The 16,404-nt window shown below is 47.3% G+C and overlaps 1 long non-coding RNA gene across 3 annotated transcripts; it reads right to left on the bottom strand.

The window, feature by feature from the left end:
• Nucleotides 1–313: 313 nt before the first annotated feature.
• Nucleotides 314–15,933, bottom strand: LOC134486768 (uncharacterized). Of its 3 annotated transcripts, XR_015686567.1 has the most exons (5): nt 15,868–15,933; nt 10,132–10,504; nt 6,235–6,412; nt 2,196–2,357; nt 424–722 (listed from the first exon to the last, which is right to left on the bottom strand). It is a non-coding gene; the product is annotated as an uncharacterized LOC134486768 (long non-coding RNA). The 3 variants fall into 3 exon arrangements; XR_015686566.1 differs by lacking the exons at nt 6,235–6,412; nt 10,132–10,504; nt 15,868–15,933 and adding exons at nt 3,201–3,450; nt 4,488–4,639 and having other exon boundaries at nt 314–722; XR_015686565.1 differs by lacking the exons at nt 6,235–6,412; nt 10,132–10,504; nt 15,868–15,933 and adding an exon at nt 3,201–4,107.
• Between the last annotated feature and the right edge of the window lie 471 nt (nt 15,934–16,404).

Below are 16,404 nucleotides of genomic sequence, written 5' to 3'. Positions count from 1 at the left end.
AGCCGCTCATGTTTTTCCTGACGTAGAAATAAATATTCCAGTTGTCTACAAGGTTGGAAGGGAGAGTTATAACATTTCGTCTCAGATATTATTAATAAAACTGAAATTAACTTTATTTCCCACCCGTTAACTCATTCTTGCTGAGAAAACAACAAGCAGAGACATTTTCTCCTGCCTTGGTGTATCTATTACAATCTAATTTCTTTCCTTCTTTCTTTCCTTCTTTCTTTCTTTCTTTCTTTCTTTCTTTCTTTCTTTCCTTCTTTTTAGTTTACAGGTTCCTTGATAATTAGATGATTACATCAATCCTTTTCAATGGTCTAATAGCTTTAATACGTGAAGGAAAAATTTAAAATGCTTTTGTCTTATGGTATTTGAACAGACACACACTCTCCAGGGCTTCAGAACATACCAGAAAAGTTTCACATAGGGAACCATAGAAGATTTTATTGTTTCAAGTGACTCCATCCCTTTAAATGGGCCAGGAAGGTGGGGATGTTGAAGAGGGGGAGGAACTTGTCTCTGCTCACTATAAATTAAAAAGGTTTCCTTTTGCCTGTGCCCCAGCTGTCAGGAGTTAAACTCCGGATGTCAGTCCAGGAGCAGAAGTTAATGATGGTACGGAAGCAGTCAATCCATTTGTTTAGGATGGCTCCCAGCTTCGCTGGACCCCAGACCTCCAGATGTACCATTCTTCTGTGCTGTCAAAATACTTAGGTTTCCTGCAAAACAAAGGGATAAGAGTGAGAAGTCAGGTGATACCGGCTGGATAGCAAGCCCCTGACTCCTTCAGGGCTGGTCCCCCATTATGTGCTAACAAAGGTGTCTTGCAGGGTTACTAAGAAGCACCTTGCTAAGTGTGTATCTGCAGGAATGCTAATCTGGAGTCAGGACACAGGAGTTTGTCCTACAGTGATTCTGTTGTGCCACCCTGGGGAGGAATCCCTGGTGTTTTATGTTGGCCATGAGCACCTGGGGGTGAGGGTTGGAGCAGAGGACAGAGAAGGAAACCTGGGACAGCAGATTGTAAACAGATTCTGCATTTGAGTCCTGCTTATTTCATTTAGTAACCTTGAACCTTGGGACCAAGGTTCTTCTCCAAGACTCAGTCACCATCCCCATCTGTAAAATGGGATGGCTCTTCCTTCACAACACTACTATGTGAGTTAGAGGGAGGAACAGACCTGTTTACCATGCAGTAACTGCTATGCGGATTAGACTGTAACTGTCCACTGCACTCTGAAGCTCTTTTGATCCAGCCTTCCCTTTGCTACAGGACCGCACATTCACCCTCTGCTCTCTGTACCCAATAGCAACTTAGACCCTGAAGTGACAACCCAGGAGAAAGACGGGGGCTTGCAAATCAGAAGTGAAGTGTATTGGTGACACGGGGTGTCGTTGTGTCCCTTGGCCGTGGGGGACAGTGAGGCTAAAAGGAAAGAGGAAGCTGTGAGAGAGGCACTCGGGTGTTAGGAATGAGGGACGGGGAGATGAGACTGAGTGGGTTGACAGCTACTCTGTCTGAGATCAGAGTCGTACTTCCCCACCTTCCTAATGCTGTGACCTCTTACTACAGTTCCTCATGCTGCAGTGACCTCCAGCCATAAAACTGTTCCGTTGTTACTTCATAACTGTGATTTTGCTTCTGTTGTGAATCAGAATGCAAATATCCGATATGTAGGATACCTGATATGTGACCCCTGTGAAAGGGTCAATTGGACCCCAATGGGGTCATGACCCACAGGTTGGTGACAGGCTGTTTGGTTCTGGTTTCGGTTTGCAGAGGTTTTAAGGTTGCACTGTCTTCTCAGCCTTTACTGATTTTGACCCAAATGCAGAACACTTATCACCTGCATGTTGACACGTGACTAAGTTCCACACATGTGGGGTACCATGTAAGTCAGCTGATGTATGTAGAGCACTTGCTCTGTGTGTGCTGGGTGTTGAACTAAGTCCTCATAGTTGTCCCCAGAAGCAGGTACTGTGGCTATCTCCATTCACAGATAATAACACAGAGGCACTGAGGGGGTCAGTGGAGTAGAGTGGAGTGGGATGTTTGTTTTGATATCGTACAGAACCAGGCTGGCCTCGAACTCCTGTCTGATCCTCCAGGCTCTGTCCCCCAAGTGCTGAGGTTACAGGTCTGTGCTACCACAGCTACACCAGTATGAATCCTAAGACTGATCCATTCTTACCAATTTAGCTAAATCCTCAAGCCAGAAGTGGAATCTGAACCGTGGCTCTAGAGTCCTGCCCTCAAAGCTCTGGGAAGCGGGTTTGGTCCAGGTGCTCAGCAGTGATCTTGATGGGACTCAGGTCAGACTCCAATGCCCAGGCTGCTTCCCCTTAGCAAAAACCTGTTCAAACCACAAGCAAAAGACACGGGGGAAAGTCGTCAGAGGGTTCAGGGAAACCAAGGTTCTCTTGGTAGATTATAAACTTGGATAAAATCAAGCATGTTTAAAAGTGCTAAAGATCTTTAAATAGCTTACATATATTAGAAAAAGGACCATAGGACTGCAAGGATGAACGTCAAACTCCTGTATCTCTGAGAGATAACTGGCTGGGGCAAGCAAGAGACTTTTGAAGGATGAACTGTATAAGAGAAACATTTTCCCTATTCACTTTCTGTATTATTCAAATATCTTATTTTATTATATTTTCCTACTGAATATTGAACCCAACCAGTGAACTACAATCCTAGGATCTTTTTTTCTTTCAAATTTTATTTCATTTTAAAACAGGGTCTCCCTAAGTTGGCCATGTAGCCCAGGCTGTCCATTGAGCTTAGGATCCTACTGTCTTGGACTCCCAAGTATCAGAGATTATTATTTCATGAGGTACAGCTCTTTAAACCTTTTACAACAATAGTGTGTGTGTGTGCGTGTGTGTGTGTGTGTGTGTGTGTGTGTGTGTGTGTGTGTGTGTGTGCGTGTATGTATAGGGGGTTGTACAATCATACACAGACCCTTAGAAAGATGCACAACATGGCAGGGTGTGGCAGATCACTTAATGACTTCTTCAGTTTATCACAGGAGAAAACCCCCCACAGTTTCACAGATTTCTAGAGGCAACCCTGAAAACTTAGGAAGATGCAGGAAAAATGAGAGTAAAATAGAAGTGTAAAAGACTCTATTAAGGTGGTCAACACCATGTGCCTGCTGTTCCCTGAGTTTCTGCCCTCGGTCACCCACACTCACCTTCAGAAACAGCCAGCTGGACACACCAAGGGATGCCCCAGTCTCACATCGAACACGCATCTGCTACGGCAGTTAGCAAGCTGTGAACAGTGCAGAGTGATGCCCAGTGGCCTCAGTTTACCCCTCTGTGCTACCTAGCCTTTGGGGTGCTCTTTCACTCTGAACTGTCTAGATGGAAAAGACGAATGCTCGTTGGCCTCCGTCAAAGAGGAAAGCCTGTCTTGATACAGAGTGGAAGATTGTGGCAAGCCTGTGTGAGAGAAAGAAGTCAGTGCCACATGATGTCACTCATGTGGAACCTAAAAAGTTGACCTCATAGGAACAGAGAATATAATGGCCTGTACTTGAGGCAGGGGCCCTGGTGGAAGTAACTGGAAGGCCTTAGTCAAAGGATTCATAATTTCAGACAGTAGGAACAGTTCTGGGAGCTATTGATTTCCACAGTAACTATTATTCTTGAAATCTGCTGAGAGTAGACCTTAAGACTTTAAATCATTGACAAAATTTGTAAGTAATGCGTCTGTTAATTATCTCGGTATAGTCATTTCAGAAAATACACAGATTTTAATATGGCTTGTACATAATACATATATGATTTCCACCTGTCAATTAAAACAAGAGGTTTTTGTTTGTGGGTTGCCATTTGCATGTGTGCGTGTGCATTCTCGTGTGAGGCTCACAGGCAGGCACAGGTGAATTCATTTATGTGGAGGACAGATATAGTCGAGTGCCCTTTTCAATTTGTCTCCACTTTATATACTGAGGCAGCACCTCTCACTAGTCTGTCTACCTCACCAGCTTGCCCCTGCAGATCCCCTGCTTCTGCCTTCCAAGTGCCGGGAGTACAGGTGGGCCACCACACCTATCCAGCATTTACCTAGGTACTGAGGTTGCAAACACCAGTCCCAACATTTGTAGCACAAATACTTCATCCGTGGAACTGTCTCCCCAGCCCGTTTGTTTTTAACATAGTACCAGAGAGATAGCTTTTACAAGACCCTGGGTTTGATCCAAGGTGTTAGAAATAGAAAAAAAAAAATCTAGATTTGAGTGATAAGTTACAGTTATCCAAAACTAGTGACAGACATATTCAACTCATACAATACACACAAAAAAGTCAGAAGAGAGCCCTGCTCTGGCCTTGTGCACGGCAACACCGGTCCATTCCAGTCTCGCAGTCCCTGAACAATCACAGAAATGTCTTGGGCATCTCACGATGCTTGAGATCACACCAGTCCTCACCCTTGCCAGCCTTCCACTCTAAGGCCACTAGTCACAAACACCCACCTCTCTCCTTTGACCTGCTCAAGGAAAATGGATCTTCTTAGAGGTGCTTAAGAATCAAACACATTCCTGAAAGGGAGCCGAAGTCTTCAGGGATCCTATAGCAGTGCTGGGAAAGCTTGCAAACTCCAAGCATGGAGCAAAGCAGAGAGAATCTGAAGATGGTTAATCCACATTCGGCACCCACACGGTCCCCTTACAGGTGGGTGTGGGCATGGGGGTGAAAAGGGAAACCACTCTGGGGTTGGGGATTTAGCTCAGTGGTAGAGCACTTGCCTAGCAAGCGCAAGGCCCTGGGTTCAGTCCCCAGCTCCGGGGGAAAAAAAAAAAGGGAAACCACTCACGTGATACAACCAAATGGGTCACTTTAAGGTGACCCGTTAGCAGCTTGAGAAAAATGGAAGAGACAGGCAGCAGTAGTGCATGCCTTTAATCCTGGCACTTGGGACTAGGCCGATCCCTGAGTTCGAGGCCAGCCTGGTCTACAGAGTCAGTTCCAGAACAGCCAGGGCTATACAAAGAAACATTGTCTCAAAAAGGAGAGAAGGAAGAGGAGGAGGAGAAGGAGGAGGAGGAGGAGGAGGAGGAGAAGGAGGAGGAGGAGGAGGAGGAGGAGGAGGAGGAGGAGAAGGAGGAGGAAGAGGAGGAGGAGGAGGAGAATGTGCAACGTAGCTCGGCTTCTGACTGTGTAAACCTGCTTCAGCATCTGAGCAATGGGAACAGTAAAAGGCCTGCCTGAGAGCTTGGCTGTAGAGTTTTGAAGATTAATGAGATAATGTGGCTAAACTAACCATAGCAATTTTTCAATAAATGTTAGCTGGTACTGCTGTAGACTCTGACAATGTAATGATAAAGGTACGTCGTGACCTTAGAAGAATACTTTTCTGGAGCCACTATACATGCTACATAAATGTTAATTGTTATTGTTATTACAATTTAGTTTGGCCAATGTAGCGATTTATTGCTACAACTGCAAGAAACTGCCAGGCTGGTCCTTGGTGGTATAGATTTGCTGTCCCCTTGGCTTTGCCTGGTGGGGGGGGGGGGTTACTTGACACCAGGGCATGGTCAAGCCTGATATTCCTTGTGATGGTCTTCTCTAAAGGCCTCTTACCCAGCCTACAAGTGTACGAACAGTTTCTCACACCAAAGTCAATGCCCCGTCTGAGGAGAATTGGCCAGCGTTCTCCTGGCTTAGTCTTCAGTACTCTGCGTGTGTGTTTAGAGCTGCTTCTGCTGAGATGAGAGGAAAGGGAAAGCTGTAGGGGGATTTAGCACTGGGAAGGTTTTCCCATCGGACATTTTTACAATGCCATTCCTAAGAGGGCCTCTCCAATGGAGCTATTCTGTTTGCTTCGTGGTTTAGAGGCACTCACGGTAGCACTTTTATCCTGAAAGATGAGGGCTCTAAACCTGGACGGTGGCTGTAAGTCTCTAATGGATGCTGCACACAGTTTATATCCCTCCCATGCGCTTCTCAGCCTGGGGCAGCTCGCCCCCTTGCAGCAATTCGTGACTAGACTTGAGGGGCGGTTGCTGATGGCCTGAGGAAGTGGTGCTCAGGCACATCCGCTGCTCCGCTGCTCCGTGTCCCAGACTTCGCCAGCTGCTTTGCCACCGTGAAGAAGTCATTTCCTCTCAGCTTTCTCAGCACAGGTTCACATCCCAGATCCCTGCTCACCACCTCCAAACCGCAAGCCTTGCTTCTGTCTCTCCTCATTGGTAAGGTGAGAAGAGCATGAAGACTCACCTGAGGTGGTCACGGGTATTAAACGAGATGCTTTGTGGACCTGCACGGCAGCTCCATATTAAACAGCTTGGGGTTCAGCCTCTTCCTACGGAGCTGACTGGTTTTCCTGAGCACCAGCTTTGTGACACACGCCATGCCAGAGGCTTCACTCAGATATCTGTGTTGAGGCTTTTCTCTCCTGAAGGAAGGACACTATTACCTACAGCAAGGGAGCTAAGGTTTGAAGGCATAAGCCCCCTTGCCCCAGACCCACGGGTGTGCTGAATGTCAGGCATTTTAACATCATGGTTGCGACTTCCAGGTCTGGCTTTTCCTATGACGCCCACCATACAGGGCCTGTGTATAAATCATGCCTGTCCCACAGGCTCAGGGTCTGCTCACAGTGACAGTTCTGCTGTGGGCCTCTTCCCAAGAACACCACAGCAGGAGCTGCTCCAAGCTTTGTGGTTCCAGGCCATTTGTCAGACAGGATATGGTGTATAGGGTATGTGTGCTCCCCGCTTGGCTTATCTGCTTTGAGGCAGAGCCTTCCTGACTCAGATCTGTGGGTTCATGACTTGGCACAGTCCTAGCAACCACAGTGAAACCACTGGCTCTGCCCCGACGCACTCCCCACCCCTCCACCCAGGGCCACGAGCCAGAGAGGGAGCAGGAGGGGTTTTAGCTCACATATCAGACTGCAGGTGAGGGTCAGCCACCCCGAACTTCCCACCGGGCCCTTTTGACGTTGGTTCAAACAAAAAACAAACAGCAAAACCTACAAAAAACAAAGCGAAATGGCTGTTGCCTCATTCACACCCAGGTTACTCTCACGTGCAAATGGGGGTTCTTGGGACGGCCGCCATCTGCTCCTTCCTTTCCATGGTGGGCAATGGCTGGTGGGACCATCTGCCAGCCATTTCCCCATCTCCAGTCCTGTGTCTGGATTTCCTTTATGGAATTTCCCTTTCCTACCCTTAGCCTCCAAGCTTTGGGCAGATGCCTGTGACTTGATCTAGGCCCATCCGAGTGTCACAGTACATGGGCCACAGGGACTTCAGGGACAAGCCATTGATCCACGGAGGTGGGAAGCGCCTTCTCTAGAACTTCTCAAACGTCATTTCTAGTTGCTTACCATCAAGAGGGGACATGGCGAAAGCTTAATTTGTATTTCCCTACCTCCTGGCAGGCTGCATGTCCGGTACCCGGAGAACACAAGAGCCTGTGATAGGTTACAAATTCCTCTGAATTCCAGGAAAAGTCCATTAAAATTTGACAGAGACCCTTACATTCAGCAGTCTCCTCCCTCAGTGAGCTTCTTGCCATTCTTGGAACACGCTTCTGCCCAAGCTGTCCTCCTGGAATGCCTGCCTTGTCTCTTCCAGATCCAGAGACCTGGAGGCACCCAGCCCTCTGGAGCCACATCAAATGCCTGCTCCTCTGGAAGCCTCTAACTCCACAGCTGTTCGCTCCCTGACTCGATTATGTGCATGGGCTTTGGCCTCTCTGACTTCCTCTAGACAACAAAAAGCTCTAAATGTCTCCGTATCCTTGGAAGCTAATGTAGAGCTGGAATAAAGGACTATCACACGCATGGCTGGGTAGCTGCAAAGAGGATCAAGGGTGGATCATCAAGCTTAGAAAGGCAGGTGGTGCATAGCATCCTGCCCCAACAGACATTGTTTCCGTATCTCAGTAGTGGTAAGTACCATTTCAATTGGTTCTTACTACAGGTATAATTATATACTTATTAGTTGATAGCTCTATAACAATTAATTCCACCGTTTATACCCAGCAACCCTGGCATTTAATAAGACAAACCAACTATATCCTTCATGACATCAGCCAGTGAAGAAGTCGATCTTAGTTGTGCTGTAGTAGAAAGGACAAGATGTCTACAGACCTCATTGCCTTTCTTGGTCCACAGCTAAAAGTTTCCATACCTTCTCTTGCAGTTAGGGTTGGCCACATGACCGAATCTCAGCCCTTGGAACATGGCCATGCTTGGTAAATTAAAACCATGTCCTTGGCTAGAAGAGAGTGACTCTGAGATCCCTCGAGGTCAATGAAGGTTCGAGACAGAGGGTACCAGGGTCCCTAACCCACCGTGTGGAACTCTGCTGCAGACCCACATCCAGTGTAGGGTTGTGACTGGATCATGGTGGAGAAATTGCATGCTACACTCTAAACCAGAGGTGTGCAAGGCCTGGGTTCTGTGAGGTCTCATTGCTAATTTTGAAGGATGTCTCAGATGTTAGGACCAATGTTGGGGTTTAAATCTTGGTCCGAGCCCGGACAAAGCACACCAAGCCAACATGGTTCCACATGGAGAGGTTTAATGAGAGAAGAAGAATAGAAGAAGGGATAAGTAAAGGCTGGCCATGGGCACGTGGAGGGAAGGGGGGATGGGGAGAGAAGGGACAGGGACAGAAGGGGAGAGAGCAGAGAAGAGAAGAACAAAGAGAATGAGGAGGGGACGAGGAGCCCCTTATATTGTGTCAGGAACAGCTGGCTGTCGCCAGGCAACTGTGGGGCAGAGCATACCTAGCTGTTGCCAGGTAGCTGTGGGGGCGAAGCTTAGACAGAATACCAACAGCAGACACCCCTGTTATGCATGCTTGTGACTACATTGTTTTTTGGTTTTTCTTTTTTTAAGTATTGATTATTTGGAGCTCATACCATTCCAATCATTTCATTGGATTTTACTGTACTTTTCTTAAGGTCACATTCAAGGACCTATGGTCTATTGTGGGTGTTAACAACCACATCATTCCATCTTCGCATTCAACAATGCCTTACTGATAGCTCGAAATCAGTCACAGCGGTCGTATTTACACCATGGGAATTGGCAAGCCCAGCAAACTAGGCTCCTCTCCACAGAAAAGGCTAAATATTTGCCAACACATCCATTTAAGATTCACCATGTATGAAAGCAAGGCTCTCCAGTACACTGATGGTGGGAGAAGAGAACATAATGAGCTAAATGTACCTGGGCATAAGGAAAGGTGGCCCACGAGCCCTGGCAGTCAGCGAGTCACGCTGGTACTCGGCGTGCCCGGATGTGGCTTTATCTACTCAAGGTCCTTGCTAATTTTCATAAAGCTAGATTACCATGGCAGACACACAGCAGTGGTTATCACCCGCTTTCCCACGGTTTGGGTGATTGTGAATGAGGATGGAAATAACTGGGTTCCACCTAGCGCCCTACCCTAAATGGAGGAGGGAATTTCTCCATGTTTCAACTCTCAACAAAAACATGTCTTTTTTGGCCCCAGCCTCAGAACTGGACTTATACAGAGAGCAGCGAAGCCAAGGAGGTTGGGAACCCGTGGCCAAGGCAAGTCCCGGGCTGCAGGTGTGGGGACAGCAGGCTTTGGGCCAGAGCCTGATCCACACACAGTGTTTGGAATTCACCGGGTTTGCACATGGCAAGAATGATCCAAATAATTATGCTTTGTGGAAGCCGTGATATTTCACTTAGACGAAGGCAGTGGGATCCTTGGGCAGCTCGGTCCTCCTCCACAGGATATAAACTGCTCAAGTAGACCCCAGAGTGCAGGGCCATTTGCGAGAGACATGGCACAATTCACGGGATGTTTCGTTGCCGTCACTGCGTGAACTAATTCTGCTAATAGAGTATTTGATTTAATGGCACATTAAAGGGGACAGGGGAGCGCAGAGCACATCCTTCAGTCCCGCGGCTGATGGGTTACTGTAGATAGCATAAGTGAGGGAGCCAAATTCTCCCTGGCCTCTGCAGCAGACTCCGGTCATTTTGCAAGTCAGGTTTGGCTCAGTAACCTGGAGTAAAAAAAAACCTAAGTTCCTTGGGCTCTGCACAGAAGCTTAGATGCTGGGAAGTCACTCAGCCCACACAACCCTGCCCTACTTGTTCCAGAATAAATCATCAAAACTTACCACACCGTGCCACCAAAGAAACAAATCAGAAGAATCCAAGGCCACCCAAGGATATCGAGTTTCTCTTCTGAGTCATTTGGTTTTGGTCTTTAGCCCTTTGATTCCCTCCTGCCATGTCGAAGGCTCCTGATGTGTTTGGCTCTGCTCCCAGCTGTTTACATATGTCCCTGGGTTCAGTCCTATTCTGTGGGGTCCCCTGGGTGCGGAGTGCTGTTGCCGTCCCGTTTTTCAGATGAGGAATCCGATAGGTGGAGATCTGAGGCACAGCACTGATTTCAGCTCAGACCCTGCCGACCCCAGAGGCTGGACCACAAGGACCCTTCCGGAACACTGTCTTCTCAGCCTTGTGCTGCAGAACTTACCAATGCCATTGCTGAGAAATAAAAAAAAAAAAATCACAACTATGAACCACAGACAGACAGACAGATACCTCAATTTTTCCATTTCCAATTCAGTCATTCGATTTCTAGAACTCACTTACCTAAAACAATCTAATGTGGATTTCATGGCTTTTTTTTTCCTCAAGAAAACATTGCTATCTATCACTCCTGACCCCAAGAGTCAGGTCTCAGCACTAATTAGAGAAAAGAGCAAATCTATCGTTCAGTTGGTTGGTTTATTCTGTCGCTGCTCAGAGCCCCTCCGTGCTTCCTCCTCTTGAGCTGCAGGGCTGAAACTGCAGTCTGAGCCAGGGGCAATCCCCTCAGAGGGCTTCCTACAGACATGAGCTGACCTCCGTGTGTGACCCGCCACATCCATCACGCACTGTCAGGCCCAGCTCACCTCTAGCTCTGTGGCCCACACCTCCCTCTGACCTGCAGTGACAGGTTATTGTCACTGCTGGCAGACTCTTGAGGATTTGCCCAGGTTACCCCCTCCATCCTGTGATGCTGTAATTCACAAATCTTGCTATTTCACAGTCAGCTCTGTGTCAGCCTCTCCAGTCAGGCACACTGAGGGCTCTGCCTCCTTGTGTCTTGGCTAGGGGTCACTTCTTGCTGAATTTACTTCTATCGTGGCACTCGTCATAGCCGGGACCATGAAGCCAGGGATGAAGGTCTAAGTTCCAGCTTATCCTTAGGACCTGGTACAGCAACTCACCTTGAATGGATAATAGAGCCACCCAGAACATCTAAGTTGGCCAGTTGTGGAGTAGGGATGAAGACCTGGCCAATCAACACTTGTAGGCTAGTCAGTTGACTGTGAGGGTGGCCACAAGAGTGAACGGACACACTGAGACACATCTCTTCAGCTTTGGCCAGCAGTCACCACCCCAAGACACTTGTACCCCACTCTGTCCAAACAGCTCAGAAGCTGCTTATCCAGTGTCTTAGTCACACCCCGCACCAGGAGACTGGGAGTTCAGACAGCCTGCTTGTTATCTTCCTGTTTGACACTGACCATAAACAAACAAACAACAACCTCTCACATTGTCCAGTACCCTAAATGCGAATCATGACTCCTTCCACAAGGAGCCTGAAAACAATCACGAAGAGATCCCTCTCTTGATGATCCCACTGCAAGTGATTCTCCCGTAAGAGCCAAAATAGAGGGCTCATCTCAACTTCCTGGAAAGCTAGGAATGCTAGGAGCTTTGATGGCAGGAAGGGCTGACAGTACTGCCCAATGACCGCCGTAGGACTGCCATGTGCTACTGAGGTCATTTGCTGGAACAGATCACAAATGTTCCCCAAAGGCCTATGAGTGGGAAGATGGGTTCCCAGCTTGGCGTTACTAAGTAATAAAGCATGGCCTACAGAAAGGCCTTTGGGTCGTTGATGGTGTGCCTTTAAGGGGGACCCTAGCCAATTCATCTTTACTTCTCTTTTGCTCCTGTCCATGAGACGAATAAACTCAGAAACAAGCTCTCAGTGGCGCTGTCCCACCATTGGCTCAAAGCAAGAATATCAGTCGTTTGTGTACTGAAGCGTCTGCAACTGTGACCTAACACAAACCTTCTCTGCTTGTAGGTTGATTCTGTCTGGAATTTTTTATAGTAACAGGAAGCTGACTGAGAGATAGCCTAACATAGGCTATGTCTGAGAGGGAAGCTTCCTCTTCCCTTGCAGTAACACCAATAACCCTGATCTCTAACCAGGTCTGAAAGGCCAGTCAATCCAATCTCCTTGTTCTAGTATTAAGCTCTTCAGTAATGAGAGAGAGAGAGAGAGAGAGAGAGAGAGAGAGAGAGAGAGAGAGGAGAGAAGACCTTATGCCCTTATTCTAAGGATCAAAAAGCCGGAAGTCCCAGAGAGTTTAGCTGGAGATGCCCAATCTTACATGCTATAAAATAGTCGGAGATCTCTCACGTTTGAAAAATCACAGCTGCATGCTCTGCCTTCCAGCACCAGGCAGGAGAAATGAGACAAATAAGCCCTGAAAATAAATCTGATCCCGCGGCTCCAGATAGCCGACAAGTGTTCGTCCATCTGCCGCAAGCACTCACGCTGCAAACTCATTGATTTGGTAATACTCTCGCATAATTGATTGAGGACCAGGCTGGCTTCTCGCCTCCATGTTTGCTGCCTGATATCTTCCCAGAATCACTCTCTCTCTCTCCTTTGTGTGCAGCAAAGAAAGAAGAAACCAAAGATTTTTTCCCCCTCCGTTTCTGATGAACTGACACACGCATGCCATTGGCTCTCTGCGGTCAGCACAGAGTTCGAGCTCTGGAATGGCTCTGGCTGTTAGTTGTACGCTTTATCCTAATAAAATATTTCTCTCTGTCTTCACAGTAGACATCGTCTCCAGCCTGGCCATCCCATTGCATCAGCCAAAGGGCGGTTAACACACAGTCTCTCCCCGGGAGGGAGGAGTGAGCCCGCAGCAGCCAGGTACTGACACAGAACAGGGATCTCCGCAGAATTGTCATATGAGATATTAGCCGGGGGAATAATGCCAATCCGTCTCCTCTCAGCAGCCTCAACAACCCGTCCGCCTCTCTGCTGCTGTGACATTCAGATGTCACCACCATTTCATTAAATAGAATCAAAACAGCTGTGAGGATTGCCGTTTGGTTTTATAGCACCGAGTAATCATAACTTACTCCACAAAGCAGCAAGCACTGGAGAGTGCAGCCGAGGAGGCGGTAAAAGGAGCTAACTGATCAGCATGGGGCTTGTGGAGCTACTGCAAGACAGGCTCTCAACTCCAACAGGGAGCCTGGAGCACCAGATCGGGAGGTAACTTGCAATTGGCTATTAATCAAAGATCCGGCATGGGGCAAGTTGAACTCAGTGTCTCATAAACACATACCTGAAGGAAGCGAGTGGAATCCTGCAATGTGTGCTGTTGATATGGGCACAGACATGTGGAGGGGCCCAGTGCCTCAGCCACTGGCAAAGCCTTCCCTGGATGAGGCTCAGAATGATGACAAAAGTTCCCTCAGTCTGAGTGAGCATGTTGAGTATGTGCAGAAAATATTCCCCATCTTTCTCTCTGTCTGTTTGTCTCTGTCTGTCTGTCTGTCTCTCTCTCTCTCTCTTTCTCTCTCTGGATGTTTACAGCCTGAGGACTGCTCCCCTACAGACTGCTCCTACTGAAATTAGCTAACCCTGTCCCCTTGTTCAGCTGTCCACCATAGACTCTGCCTTCTTGTTTATCGTAATCACCCTGCCCCTTGTTCAGTGGTATGTAATAGCCCCACTTGCCCTGTATAAAATGAACGTGATGAGCTTCCGAGAGGCTGTGGTTTCTCCATCTGAGAGCTAAACCCTCTGATCCCAGCTTTTCTGTGTCCGTGTGTCATCACCCCAAGTTGTGTAAGGAGGTGACATGTGCCTAGATATTAATATAAAGTTAACCCCCTACGATGGACCAGAGCTCCTGACCATTCCTATGCTTGGCGCTTATGGGACATAGCACCTTCCTCAATCTCCATCTCCTGCCTATGTTCTTGGTTTCTAGCCTTGGCTCACTGAATCCTCCCTCCCTACACACACACACACACACACACACACACACACACACACACACACACACAGGTTTGGAATTTTTGAAGTCATGCCAGCTTCCTGGGAAGGACCAGGGCAGCATAGCTCACTGGGTAAGCCACTGTCTTTCAAGAGAACCAGAGCTGTTTGCATCCTGCTTGGACCACTTGTTAACTGAGTGCCCCGGGGAACTACTCTACATCCTGGCTCACTTGTCTGTACCACGGCCTTTATAGAGCAGCAGATGTCACCTGCATCACCCCCAGCTCTGTTCTTTGCCTCAGGGTTTAAGCAGCCAGCCCATATGTCTTCCCCTTGCCCGACTTTCTGCAGCACAGACATAATGCCTTTCAGCCAGCGAGGCTGGGAAGTGATCTGTAAATGTGTGTTGATGTATGACTGACTATCCAGGTTCTCTTACCCCTAGGATACATCAGTCCTGTGACACCCATTTCTGTAACCCCCAGATTTCCGCAGCTGGGCAGGTTATAGCTAACCACCATGATCAGTTCTTTATCAACTCAAGTGTGTGGTGTGCACCCCTGGGAAGTAAAGTCATGAGAACCGGTAATTTGAGACCAGTCTCAGTGACATAGCAAGTTTGAGGCCAGCCTGGACTATGAGACCTTCTCTCAGAAAGGAAAAACAACAGAACCACAAGGCACCCATAGCTAGATCCTTTCTATGTCTGCAGCCACCTGAAACCACCCCACACCCTGTGACATTTGCACAGTTTACAAATACTACACTCCAACCAAGTGAACCACTTGCTGTCCCCAGAATCTACGACCTCACATCTCCAAGGACAACCCAGGAAATGTCCTTATCAAAAACATTTTCTCCTTGATTTCCAGAAGATAATTGGGGATATTTTCACAGAGGGAACAAATGCCCAAAATAAGTTTCACTTGTGTATCCTTGTAGGGTCTTTCAAGAATTCAAGGTACTCCAAAAATAAGCAAATATACACCGAAGGCTTAGGGGTCCGTGGTAATGGGATTCCTTGAGAATTCAGTTATTAGCAGAAAGGTTGAAGTCAGAGCACATTAAGTTAGAGCAAAGGTGCTAATGAAAGGGCTGTTTGCATTTACTTCTCATCAAGGCTAAATGAAACTGTGAAGAACAGTCAGATCCAGCTCATTTTCAGGGAAGAAAAACAAGTCAGCGCAAACAAACTCTTAATAGCGAGACAGTGGTATAGAACGACAACAGTCTTATTGTGAATCCCGTTCTTCCAAGTCTGGCTTTGGGATCAGGATGCTATATAAAGCACATCCATGTGGCATCTGGGAGCCACATGGAGCCTCACGATGTGCTGGTAGCGCTCTGCACAGACTGCCATTTTCCAGGTGGCGGTGCCTCTCTGAAGAGCGGCCATGTTTAGGAAGGCTAATCATCAGAGATGTGTCTCAGGGTAGCAATTCCTCCCCCTGTGCCATCAGTTCAAAGTCAGACCCATTTCAAGGTTGATGGGCCAGGCCATCCTTGGGGAGAACTCATGATCCCTTTTCTGTTCGTTTGAGGGATTTAGGAATACTTGTGAACCAGCATCTGATTGGAACCAATGAGGCTGGTATAAAGCTTAAGGGATGTTGACAAGCCTGCTCCCGGCTGTCGTAGGATTTCCTCCTCTGGTGTCCTGGGTAGTCATAAGTTCCCCCCGGAATAAAGCACTTCAGAAACTTGCCTCCTTATGGTGGCAATTTGGCGACACACCCAAGCCCTTGTGAAAGCTTACGCTTAAAAGTATATTTTGATATAAATCTGTGGAGACCCCCTCCCTCCATCTGCTTTGGAGACTCACCAAACAGAGACCTCAGGCTGGCTGCTTCCTGCCTACTTCATTTTCCCCCTCAATCCATTTTCACTGAGCAGGAGACACAAGCAGTGAAGCCAATATAGTTTTATTGGATCCAATGTACTGCCACTAAAACAAATATATGTACACTCAGGCCAATACACTTTTATTAAAACAAATAGAATTTAATTCAAAGCAGCACTCAATACGTTTTCTCCAAGCAATGAAATTAGGCTCTACCAGGACTTCTGCTCAATATGTTTTCCCAATCAAATCTATTTGAGCAAAGTGAAATATATTTATCATAGATAACACATTTTTATTAAAAACAAATTCACTGAAACCAAGTTTCCGTTTGAACTGATAGATAGAAATTCTAGCCAATTGTACAATTAGATCATAGAAACGGATGTATTTTTACTCTAGCAAAAAGCCTTTCTCTTCAGGGCCGCTTTAAAACACACTAATGAATAATAAAAGTTACCGTGACATGTCCTCGGTGGAGTATTTTTCCAAAAGTATGGAACTGAAGATCTAAACTCT

This window comes from Rattus norvegicus, chromosome 4, assembly GCF_021556685.1.
Source record: "Rattus norvegicus strain SHRSP/BbbUtx chromosome 4, alternate assembly SHRSP_T2T, whole genome shotgun sequence".
Lineage (NCBI taxonomy): Eukaryota > Metazoa > Chordata > Mammalia > Rodentia > Muridae > Rattus > Rattus norvegicus.
This window is presented reverse-complemented; position numbering and strand designations above follow the sequence as displayed.